Here is a 12,305-nt window from a genome sequence, read left to right as displayed (position 1 = left end):
ATTCACTTTTTTGACGGAATACAAAGCTGTAGCATTACAGTTGCTTATTCTGTTTATTATCATATTTAGATGTTTCTTCTACAAAATAACTGTTTTCTGCAACTAATAAAGTAATTATGGGAAATGGTTTTGTCCTACAATCTCAGGACATTTGCCATTTTGTCAATGTTTTGCAGGACACAACTGCCCAAAGGTGGACTGTCCCTCACAACGTGGGACAGGTGGTGACCCTACACATATCCCGTTACTGTACCGTGGACCGGTGACCATCCCGACACGTGGATATGTATTGATGCAGGTTAACATTTCCATGGCTGGCGTTACCTGCCCTGCCCACCCTCCAGGATGATCGGGTTGTCGGTCACTATGTTTAATATGTGGTGATTTCACGTCTTACTTATCTGTGAACTTGCATCCCTGGGTTCCATATTACCCTGTTGTCCTTTCTATCTGTGTATGCGTACATATATTTCTACATGTGTACTGATATGTATTTCCGTATCTGTGTATGCACATGCGTACATGTGTGGTCGACTTGCGGCGATAGTGGCAGCATATGGCTACGCCGTGTGCTGTTGAACCGGCGTGCGTTGAGGTGTTGGCGTTCCATGCTCTGCTGGCTATTGGGTGTGCAGTGTTTACCGGTGCCTTTGTTGGAGTCACACATACGTCCGCACATACGGTACACATTACGGGCGGACATGTTTGTGTGGCGTCCATTTTACTGTGTGTGCAGGTCAGGAGGTGTCAGTCCATGGGGCCTACACTGTCAAAGTATGTGCTATGCGTTCCCTCTTTGCCAGGGCGTAGGCATATTGGGCACGCCTCTGTCTACCTACTGGGGCTGGCTCAGTGTGTCCGTGGCGCCGCCCTGTGCCTGTGCTTGCCCTGGCAGTTGTGGCGGGCTTGGTGGCCCTCCGGCATTATGTCCCTGCAGCAGCTGTTTCCGCAGAATCATATTGTGTAGCATACAACATACTATGAATATGTGGGCACTTGTGCCTGGAGAGTACTGCAAGGCTCCACCGGATGTATCCAAGCACCGGAACCGTGATTTCAAGATCCCAACACACGCCTATGATTATTCTCGTTTGTGCGTGTGCCTCATTATGGCGTTCTTGCATGTGTGTGTGTGCATTTCTGATGGGTGTCATCAACCACGGCTCCAGTGCGTAGCCAGCATCCCCACAAGGTGACCTTGTGTGATGTCCCCACTGGCGAATACCTGATACAGCTGTGAGGCATGCCAGATATGGGAGTCGTGGTAGCTTCCAGGGCTGCCAGCACACACATCCATGATAATGCCCTGCGCATTGCACCCGACCTGGCAATTGATGGAGGGTATCCCTTGCGGTTTATGTAGCGTCTACCCTGCTCCCCAGGTGGTGACTTGATTTCTATGTGCGTACAGTCTATCGCACCCAGGACCTCCGGGTATTGTGCCACACGGTGGAAGCGGCGCATATTGCTAGCCAACTCCTCCTGAGATGTGGGGAACTTTATGTGCTCATGGGCATGTGGTAACATGGCATCCAGGAACTGGTGTAGTACCCTGGATGCTGATGCCTGTGAGATGCCCATTATGTCCCCGGTGGGCCTTTGAAAGGTACCTGTAGCCAGTATTCGCAAGCTCACACATACCTTTGTGTCCACTGGGATGGGCTCCCCTCTGTTGTCTCTTGTTCTCAGGCGGCACAGCTCCACTATTTGCTGTAACGTGTCCCTGTCCACCCTGTAGCTCTACTATCTCCAGGTCTCGCAGCCCTGGTAGGTCACCCTTGGTCTGAACACTCTCCTTCTCCTGTGAGGCCTACGGTAGTTGTCGGCACCACCCTCCGCAACTCCGTCTGTCTCTGCCACATACCTATGCATCACGGCCACGGCGGCACCCAGCATATACATGTTAAAAGTTCCCGTCTGTTTACACCCCACGGTGCGGCGTTTGGGAAATCGCTGTGTGTTGTGCATTCACATTTATTACTGTTGTGCTGTATACCGGTGATGTCATTGGGTGTGTCTGTGCGGCCCTATCCATGGATTATTTCCGTGGTTTTACGCTTGCAGCTGCAACGGTACTGCCTGTAGTGTTACATTACAGTTGCCTGCATTGCCTTCGCCTGGCATCTTACATTACTGCATCCTGCAGGCACATGGCATATGATGCATTTTATCTGCAGCCGCAGTTATGCTACCTCTGTACTTGGCTGTGCTATTTCGGTTCTTTGCTCTTTGCATTTCTACTACATCCCTATTATCTTTGCTCTCATATGCCTCCCCTTTCCCGTTCTGCAGGAGTCTGCATGCAGACTTATAAGCTGCCGGCAGTTGCCCTTCCTGCATTGATTGGTGTTAATTGCTCGTTACGGATACATTTACACTGCTTCCGCATTTCCTCGTATTCTCCGCATTACCTTCCTATATCCCTGGTTGTTGCCGGTGAGGCCGTCACATGACTGGTTTCGGGAACGTAGTCATCCTCGTGCACATGCATTTGTACGCGCATTCTGTACTGTCAGCGCATCTATTTCCTAACACGCCAGTCATGATGCTGTGATGTGCATTGTACAGCCCAGATTTGCTGTCCTCCAATATCCTTCCTCCTACAGTGGCACACCCTGTGTGGTTGACATGTATCTCGTGTAGGCCACTCCTCGGTGTCGCACTGCTACGCCGTTGCTCCATCCTTACGCTGGCGCCGTTTTGCGATTCACTATTATCTGCCTCATTTGCATGGAATTGACTACTAATACCTGGTTACGGCGCGGACACCGCCTCCACTCCTTGACAACCATTGCGCTGGGGTTGCAGCTTTACATACATACTATGGTGTGTGGTGGCTGTGCAGCTGATTTGTGTTCTAATGCTCTTTTCGGACATTATCATATTATTTCATTACTTTACAACTTCTGTGCACACATCCCGGGTCTGCTGTTCTTTCTACGTACGTGCCATTTATGTCATTTTTTACATTTTGTGCATAGTTTCTTTGGACATTCTCGGTGCCTTTCCACATTGGCATATTGCACCTATATGATACCTGACTTTGACAGCCTTCCGTTACTCCTCCGGTATGTTTGGGTAAATGTAAACCGTTTTTGGTTTACATTGCCGTCTTACGCTTACGCCTGCGCCACTTCGTGGATCGCTATTTGCCCTCATTTGCATGGTGCAATACCGCACACAGTGTGTTTTGCATACCTACGCCGGGGGCGGGGACGGTCCGACGCACGCCGGTAGTGCACGTGGAATTCATTCATACCTGAATCGCTAAGCAGCCATATTTGGCGTTATAACGCCGACGCTATGCTGGCGCCTGGCGCAAGGTTCATGAATCCCGGGGAGTGTAATTTTTGGTGAAAGTAAATACAAAAATAACACTACCTTTGGGTGTTAATTAAGCACTCAGATGCTTAGGATGGTCAAAGAAAAAACACAACTGAAGCATTCTTGTAAGTAACTTAAATGTCAGCAAGCAAAATGACATAGTACATCAAAGGTATTTGAGAATGCAGTTTTAAAATATATGTATCTTAAGAATGAAAATGCAATATCTTATAATCTGTTTTCTTATATAGTTTTTCCTTTTTCTTATATAAATACATTTATATTGTTCTTTTTGTTTATTGTATTAATGTCTATCAAAAGTAAAAAAGGAAAAAAAAGAATGCAGTTCTATTTAAGAATTAAACTATTAAATAAAAAAAACTAGCAGTATGTTATGAATGTACAAAGCATTAAATGTACATACAGCTTTGCTTTAATGTCTCAAATTACTAAAAGACAACAAATATCAAAGGATTTTAAATATATTTCAATAACATACCCAGTGGACTATTATACAATAAAAGGATTTAATTTATCAAAAGCTTGCTTCCTGATTAGACAACCCAATCTGTGTGGATATTGTAAATCAAGAGGTGACAATGCAAAAAGGTATAGTCTCAAAGTCATTTTTCTGTGCCGTTAAGCAGAGAATTCAAACTATTAACTGAAGGTATTAAAAATTCTTCCCTTGTGGGTGGCCAAGGTGGTGCAGCAGTTAAGAGTTGCCACCTCACAGCAAGAAGTTCTCCGGTTCGATTCTCGGCAGGGGTGCCTTCTGTGCGGAGTCTGCATGTCCTCCCTGTGGTTGCGTGGGTTTCTTCCGGGTGCTCCGGTTTCCTCCCACATCCCAAAGACATGCAGTAGGTGGACTGGACACTCTAAAATTGGCCCTAGGTGTTCGTGTGTGTGCCTTCTGTGGAAGGTTGGGCGCCGGGCTGGCAACTCAACACCATAAAACTCCACTGCCAATCATGAGCGGACAGATGATCTGCTGTGGCAACCCCTAACCGGGAAAAGCCGAAAGAAGAAGAAGATTAAAAATTCTTCCCCACCATCAAACTACTTTATGGAGCAGAAAAATATAACTATATTTAAAAAAGCAGAAGAAGAAGACAATACACCTCATACCGCTCAGTACCAGCAATACTCCTAAAAGCAGCTCCATGGACATGTAGACTATACAGAAGGTACCTTACCAAACTTCAGCATCTTCTCTAAAAAAAAAAAAAAAAAAACAGGCACACAAACTCTGCTTAGAATGGAACCTCATCAGATTCCTTAACACCTTAATGAAAACAGATATGAAGAAACAGCACAAAAGACAATGCAATGAGCTTCTCCCTATATTTGAAAAAAAAAATGCAACTTCAATGTATTGTGCAGGCATTCAAAGGTATAGGCTACGTGCACGCACAGTACATGTCCAAGATGCCCAAGACATACACATGACGGCAGAAGAGCACAAGTCCATTTATACAATGACATTACAAAAGGTAAACGCTTTGTCTTAAATAAGGTCATTGTATAAGAGCAAAAATTCACTCCTGACTATGGGTAGCACAGGATTTACCCACAGCTGGCTTTGTTAAATATTCAGGCAAACCACTCCAACAGTCAATAAAGCATGTTTTGGCCACATCTAGAAATGGATTATTGCTGAAATATACAACACACAGGAAGAGGATAAGAAATATGACTTTACAATAAATGAGGTATTTAAGGCAAAAAGCAAATCTTATTAATTTAGGGAAAAGACAAGTTAACTGAACACATCAGAATTTTCCTTATAAAATTTCTTGAATCGAACATGACTACGGGAACTTGACTGAAAATATCACTATCCTCTTGCTTAAGAATAATGTCAGGAGGGGCAGAAACCACACAATGTTTTCAGGCAGTTGGAGCGCTGCTAATCTTAACATTAGAAAATAAAAAGCTTTGAAACATTCAAATTAGATATCTGCAATTAAAATAGTTTGCTGGAATAAAATCCTATCCTGTTCACTGCCCCTGAACTGCTACATGGATCTAAGTATTTGTGCACATATGTAGATGGTTACAACATCAGGACTAGAGAGGAAAGAAAACAACATGCACTACACAATAGACAAAACTGAAGTCAAACCTCTCATCCAAAAATACAAAAACCATTAATGGCTTAAACATGACAATAGCCACACACTTGGTTGTCTGTGAAAGAAATTTTGGGGGGTAGGGACATACCTATAGCCATAGACTAATGCATAGCTTGACAGCGTTACTGCAAAGATAAATCACTCCAGTGCTAAGACTTTTCTCACTTCAATCCAGAATATTAGAAATAACTTTGCAAGCTCTTATAGTAAGTATTCTATATATTTGCAGTCTAGACAAATCCAAACACAGCCATAACTGATCTAAATTTATGCAAGATTTAAGTACATCCAAGCTTTTAAACTTCAGCCATGCTAAGATAATTAAACCTTAACTGAAGGAGAACTAGTTAACTTCCTAATAATGCTGCAACATGAACATCTGATAGCTTACTGGCTGAAATCTATTCTCATTCTTCAAAATAAATTGTGCCTTTATTACAGAAAGCCATGAATTAAATGTTCACATGCACATCTCCTGTCATAAAATAATACACATTTCTATTACCCATATTAATGTCTTATAGGCATTTTCTGTACTGATATCTGATTATAGTACTTCGCTTCTAATTTGCCTACCCATAGTTCTTCATATTTAGCCATTCTAAGATCAAGTGACAAATGTAGTTTTACTTCAGAGAGAGATAAGAGAGAGAGGAACCCTGACAAATTCAAGACAACATAAACAATAAGCTCCTACTATGAGAACTTTTAAGGACATAATCTCTGTATTAGGACTCAATCATTATACATAGAAAATAAATCATTTTCGCCTCAGACTAACTCTTCACTGAGGCAGTGACCAACTATATTTTTTTTTTTTCTCTAACTTCATACAAAACTCTACTTATATCTTTAACAAAACTACAAAATGAATGCTCACTAAATAGAACATTTGCACAAAAATACCTCACATCATATGATCAAGCAAACAAATGTTTGATCAATGCTTCAGGACTCATATACAAGTGTGTAAGTGCATGTCTGTATGTAAACACAAGGTTCCCCTTTATAATCTCAAAATACTGAAATCTCGAATTTCAGTATCTTGAGACCATAAAGGTGAATTTTTAAAATAGCAAAAGTACATAATCGCGAATTTGAATATCTCAAATTCGCAGTTATGGCTTTATGGTACATTACGTACTGTGTTTTGTGTGGATAGTGTCCGGTGTCATGTGCGGATTTAGGTGGAATTTAGGGTAAGTGAGTGTTTTGTAAGCATTTTGGGTGGGAGTTTGAGTGTATGTGAGTGTGTCTGTAAATTGTACATGTGGGTAACATAGGCAGGTGAAAGTATGAGTGTGTAAGTGTTGGCTGTGTTGGTGCATATGTGTGATGTGTGTGCGTGTGCATGCGAGGGCCTGTAGAATGTCTGGGTGAGTTTACTTTTTCTGTTTGTATGATCTCAGAGTTAGTATATATAAGTGTGGGGGGGGTGCGGCCCCCACATGGGGGGAGGCAGGGAGGCTTGCCCCCCTGCTTATTTGTAGTGTAGGTTTGTTGGTTTGTGTTTGTTTGTGTTTTCTTTGTTGGTTTGTTGTAGTGTGGGTTGGATGATGTATGTGTTGCGTGATGTATGGTGTGTTTGGTATGTTTATGCTCGTGACTTTGTGTTTCGTGGTTTTGGGGTTTCGGGATTTGGGACATTCTACTTTATGGTCTCGGGATACTGAAATTTGAGATTTCAGTATTCCGAGATTATAAAGTGGAACCATACACAGACACACACAAACACTTATATATGTGCATCTATATATAATGGTCTTTGGGTTTTATATCCTTTTGGTTAGCTTCTTGCCTGTACTGGGGTTCACTTAAAGACACATTAGGCTCACCATTCTAGGGCTTGAGTGATTGGTCAACTAGATGTACTTTGGGTATCACACTGGACTGATGTTTTAGCTAGCTATGCCTTCCCCAGTCTACCTAGCTTTGTTGATCTTCAAGATTTAATAGGTAAGTGAGGCACAAATGAAAAGAAAGAAATGAAAGAAAAGGCAGCATTCCACCTCAGTCAGTGTATGCCTTAGTATAACAGGTAAGCATATCATCTGCTCCTGAACATACTTTTGTGATTAAAAGGTAAGCATATCATCTGTTCCTGAACATATTTTTGTGATTAAAAGGTAAGCATATCATCTGCTCCTGAACATACTTTTGTGATTAAAAGATAAGCATATCATCTGCTCCTGAACATACTTTTGTGATTAAAAGGTAAGCATGTCATCTCTGAACATATTTTTGTGATTAAAAGGTAAGCATATCATCTGTTCCTGAACATATTTTTGTGATTAAAAGGTAAGCATATCATCTGTTCCTGAACATATTTTTGTGATTAAAAGGTAAGCATATCATCTGCTCCTGAACATACTTTTGTGATTAAAAGGTAAGCATGTCATCTCTGAACATATTTTTCTGATTTTGAGAACAGCAGCTGCTTAGTTTAGATTGCATGATCTGTTTATCATTTTAACCTTCATTTGTTCAGACTGTTGACACACTACAAAAATTGTTACTCTCTATAAAACAAATATAAGTTTGTAGTATCTAATAGAGATGCTACGTATGTCAGGTAGATCATCTTTGGTAATATTCATAATCTGTCTCATGCTGGTCTAACACATTATTATGGCTTTTTTTAATTATTATTTACTGAAGAAAAGAAGGAACATGAGGAAAATGCAGAATGGCATTATAACCACTTTACCCTGCCCCCAGCACCTTTGAATATTAAGTTCACACTTTCTCCTAGCTTAGTGTTCTCAGATGATCTACCTGACATACATAGCATCTCTATTAGCAGTTATACCTTCCACAGTGCTAACCCCACACCCAAATGTTTACTTAAAGTTTACAATTACAGCCTGTTTTCAAGTTTTCCATTATTCTTCTACAATAGAAACAGAACCAGACATAAGCTTTTATTACAACCCGTGTGATCTCATTATTAAAACTCCCTATTATCTCTTTCTGTACAAAGCTGATGAGTGTACCTCTGACAGAGTAACTTTCTCCGGGGGTATATAATAGTTTTAGTGCCTGTTGTCTGGATATTCAGTTATCTCTCGGCTCTCTGAACTTCTTTTTTATGCCACTGCTGTTGTTGTTGTTGTGTCTTTTGGCTTTTCCCGGTTAGAGGTCGCCACAGCGGAACTCCGGTCCGCTAATGATTGGCAGTAGATTTTTACGTGCTGAGTTGCCAGCCCTGACGCACAACTTTCAACGAAGGTATGCCCATTCATGCATGTCTCCACACAGAAGCCGCTCTAGCTGAGAATCGAACAGGACAACGTCTTATTGTGAGGCGACAATGCTACCGCAGCACCACCACAGCAGTACTTTATGTTTAAATGCCTCCAACCCCAAATCTTGTTAGACTTCATATTAAACCACAAAACTTTATAGTATAATGCTGACAAGTACATTATCACAGCTGTGTGAACTTTCTTTAGCTTTAATTTCTGATATGAAGGTAACTAAATTTAGTCCCTCTGATTCCAAAGGCATCTTTAGACTTTGTGGCACCTGGACCTATTCAAACTGTGGGGTGTGTGGTCTTGTTTTTTTCCCCCAAGAATGGCAATGTATTGGTAGGCTTTCAGTGGTTCTTTACTTAAAAACTGTATAGGATTGTCTGGTGTAGACTTAACACTGACAACAGAGGTTGCCCCACCTTTGGAACAAGCTTCCTACTCATGTTAAACAAAGCCCATCATTGGCCCTATTTAAACATAATTTGGATGATTGGATGGGTAAATGGAAATTTGCCCCGAGGATTCCATCTGTGTGTCCCTCTTAGACAGGGGCAATAGGTGCTGATTTTAGTGTCTGCTTGAACCAAACACCATTGGGAACATGGGTTGAATTTAGCTAGGCTTGTAAGGGCTGCGGGGCCATTAGCCCAGTAACCTCCTATGATACTATGATCCTTTGACAGCTGAGAAAACGAAGGAAAAATCAGTGTATTTTCAAAGCTTACTATAACTATGACAATTTAAAATTTAATATAATTACTCTTTTTAACTGATATAAAATGGAGATTTGTTAAATTTCTACTAAATCCAAATAAGTCTTTTAAGCTGGACAAAAGCTCTTACTGGAATACTTTAGAATACCAAACAATACTGCTAACCTGAACAAGAAAGAAAAAATAATCTACAAACAAATAATCAAAAATATTAACAGCAATATGGGTCTGAACGTGAAATGCTATACTCCATTTAAACTAAATGCAAAAAAATGAATATACCTCAGCATAGCCCTCAAAAAACTTCTAAAACAATTTCAAAACATTAACTGTATCAAGAGAACTTATTAAGTACTGGAGATGTCAAAAAAGAAGACAGAAGTTTGAGTGTGGGTAAGGTAAGTGGGGGTCTGGAATATTAATGTCTAAACTTCTGGATACACTGAAAGTTTTGGCATTCAGAGCTGATGAAAGTGCTATGGGTAAGGAGTACAGAAAGGGCTAGTGAAGGGGCTAGATTTAGTGTTGTGTGTTTGTGCTGCTGTATGTGTCTGAGTGACTTGTGCATGGCAGTGTCACGGAGAAGGTTTTTTTTATGGTAAGAAGTAGGGTTGTGGTTAGGGACGAAGTTAGGGTTAAAGTTAACAAGCATTAGTAAGGTGGTACAGGGAGTCAAAGCGCCCTGCCCGTTATTACTAATGCATGCTAATCTTAACCATGTCCCTAATGCCAACCCTACACCTTATCTTAGGAAAAAAACCTTTCCATAACATTAACACTATTCAAAGTATGTCTGCATTTAATGGTAGGTGCTTAATCAATCACAACAGAAAACTGCCTGTTTTTCTTTGAGATTAAATTTTGCTTCAGTGTTTTAGATTTTTTGGTACGTTGACTTTCAAAATGCATGGCGTGCATCACCTGTGATCCAATAATTCTGCATTTCAATAAACCAACATATACAGATATACACATATATTTATATACACACACACACACACACAGGGCACCCACTAAAAAAACGTGTTGCAGTACAAATCCAATAAGAAATAAAACCAACACAGTCATCTCAGCCAGGACTCTTCAATAAGCAGAGTATATCTCTGATAAATAAAAGTTGCTCTTTATTGTAAAAACATAAAATAACTCAAGAGATTAGCACTTTCACTTTCAGCCAACTTTTTTCCAATGTACCTATTGGCTTTGTGTTGTTGCTGACCAATCAAATACATCTCCTCAGCTTACGCTCCTTCAGGACCGGTTTAACTGGATAGTGTTTAAACCCAGAAATTTATGGGCCTGCAACTCGCCAACCCAATACATCTCTTTTAGTTCCACTCTGTTATCCAGATCTCCTCCTCTCAATGTATCGCATATAACTTGCAGTGCCCTAAAACTGAAGTAATGCCCTTCGTTGTCACGTACATGTCTCTCTAAGGGATTTTTATAGTCTTTCAATCTAATGTCACTCAGATGTTTAGATACTCTTTCCTTAAGCTGTCTAGTGGTTTTTCCTACGTAAAAAAACAGTGCAACATTTACAGGATGCCCCGTGAAAGACAACAAAATATACTGGGAGACAAAAGCAAAGAAGCAGGGCTAGAAATTGAAAGAGTTGATACTCCCTTCCATATGGAGCATTCTGTCCCTCAGTCCCAACAAAAGGAAATGGAACCAGCAACAAGTATGCAGAGCACACAATCTGCTAACAATGTACCAAATGTTTCTGGAGCCAGACCAAAGGAAGGAGCCCCACACACCTGAGTTTTTCCCGGTCTTCCACTACGGGTCAAAAAACGTGGGGAAAAAGAGAGCAGAGATCAGTGAGCAGGGGAAGAAAAAGGAGGAGATTGTATGTGGAAAGAGCAGCAGATACAAAAATGAATACATCGGTCTTTAATATGTCTTCAGTATGTGGAAAGAGCAGCAGATACAAAGATGAATACATCGGTCTTTAATATGTCTTCATTTGAGTTAGGAGAAGCGCATATCCATCTATTGAATAAAGGATTGAAATTTGTTCCAGCTAAGGGCTCTTTGTTGAATGATGTAACCCTAAGTCTGAAAATGTTCGGCAGGGATGTTATGCTGAAACAAATTTATAAAGACCATGGGATGACTGAGAGAGATTTATTCAAGAAACCAAGTACTTTTATTCCTCAAAATTGCGCAACAGTAGATACGTTCATTAATGTGTGTGAACAAGAAATTTCACAGTACTTAGTGACCAATCAACAAAAGTTTTTTAACATCAGCAAAGAAGAAATGCTTGCCCTAAGAGAAATGAAAATGAATACGGATCTAGTAGTGAGGCCTGCAGATAAAGGAGGAGGGGTGGTTTTAATGAACCAGGAAAAATACAGAGAAGGAATTATTAAGTTATTACAGGATGGAACTTCATATAAATCCATCACAAAAGGGCAAATGGAACAGATAAAAATTAAAGTTAAATTATTTTTATGTGAACTTAAGGAAAAAAGTATGATTACAACCAGTCTTCATGACTATTTATCTGTGACACATCCATCGATTCCTACTTTTAAAGGTCTTCCAAAGGTCTATAAGGATCCCACCAATCCTCCGATGTGACCAAGAATAGCGGGAGCAGGCTGGATTACAGAACAGGCCTCTATATTTGTGGAACAACAACTGAAAAGGGTTATGTCTGGACCTCCAGCAGTCCTAAAAGAGACCCAGCATTTTATAAGTTTGTAAATCGACATCTAAGTACCAAGGAAGAGGGGAAGAAATATCTAATGGTGACGATGGACATAAAGAACCTATTTACATCTATACCGAATGAATATGGTCTGGCAGCACTTAGAGACCACCTTAGAAAGGCAAGCGACTATAAAGAGAAAAAAATTGTACTTATTTGT

General features: G+C 40.7%; 1 protein-coding gene across 1 annotated transcript in view; it reads right to left on the bottom strand.

Annotated features, from left to right (window-relative positions):
- The window catches only part of LOC122814803 (vacuolar protein 8-like), a 988,388-nt gene that overhangs the window by 752,305 nt on the left and 223,778 nt on the right, over positions 1-12,305 (bottom strand). The gene's annotated exons all lie outside the window — the stretch shown is intronic.

The sequence above is a fragment of the Protopterus annectens genome, chromosome 1.part1, assembly GCF_019279795.1.
Source record: "Protopterus annectens isolate FY-2018-M chromosome 1.part1, PAN1.0, whole genome shotgun sequence".
Lineage (NCBI taxonomy): Eukaryota > Metazoa > Chordata > Ceratodontiformes > Protopteridae > Protopterus > Protopterus annectens.
Note: the sequence above shows the minus strand (reverse complement) of the source record. Positions and strands in the feature narration are given on the sequence as shown.